This window comes from Galeopterus variegatus, unplaced genomic scaffold (genome assembly GCF_000696425.1).
Source record: "Galeopterus variegatus unplaced genomic scaffold, G_variegatus-3.0.2 Scaffold8318, whole genome shotgun sequence".
Taxonomy (NCBI): domain Eukaryota; kingdom Metazoa; phylum Chordata; class Mammalia; order Dermoptera; family Cynocephalidae; genus Galeopterus; species Galeopterus variegatus.
This window is the reverse complement of record NW_007734429.1, coordinates 21304-22059: the sequence shown is the minus strand read 5'-3', so window position 1 is coordinate 22059 and position 756 is coordinate 21304.

Genomic DNA, 756 nt, shown 5'->3' with positions numbered 1-756 from the left:
AAAAAAATCCTGAAAAAATTTGAGAGCTTGTATTAATTATGCTTTTTCTGCTATCTAGTCCAATTTAAGATAACATCCATTAAATCCCTGCTTTGTAAGATGTTAAAAATAGCATACTTACTATATCCTCCACTGAGTCCCAAACCCTAATTGCTAATATTTATTTACTTATTTTGATTTATGTTTTCAAGGATTAAAATCCTTATATTTTATTTTATAACAGTAAGTTCCAAGTGTTTGATTATTTGCTTTTTAAATTGAAATGGATTCAACGTTTGTCATCAGTTTTATTAACACATTTTTATTTCTGAGTGTTTCATTTGGAGTAATCTCTTATTTGGCTGGATTTTTGTTTTATTTTTTAAAAGTCAATTTAGTATTTATATTTAAAAATGCAGATTTCTTAGATTTTTACATGACATCATATTTAGAAAATAAAATACAATTTCCACTTAGTTTAGTCTTCAACTACTTTTCACCGGAAAGCCACATTTCATTGAATTATTATGGTTCAAAACACTGTATATGTACTTCTGTGAAAATACTACTTGTATTTTCTAGTACAAAAAAAAAAATTAAAAATTGTTTCAGTAATGTATAGAAATACTCAACTTAAATAGCAAAAAGTGAACTATAATAGCTACATGCCACTATTTCTGGTTTTGCCATGCTTTCTAAATTGCTATGTTGTGTGATAAAAAATATAAAGAGCAATTATGAAAAATAGACATCTATATATACTTCTAAAGCCGTATT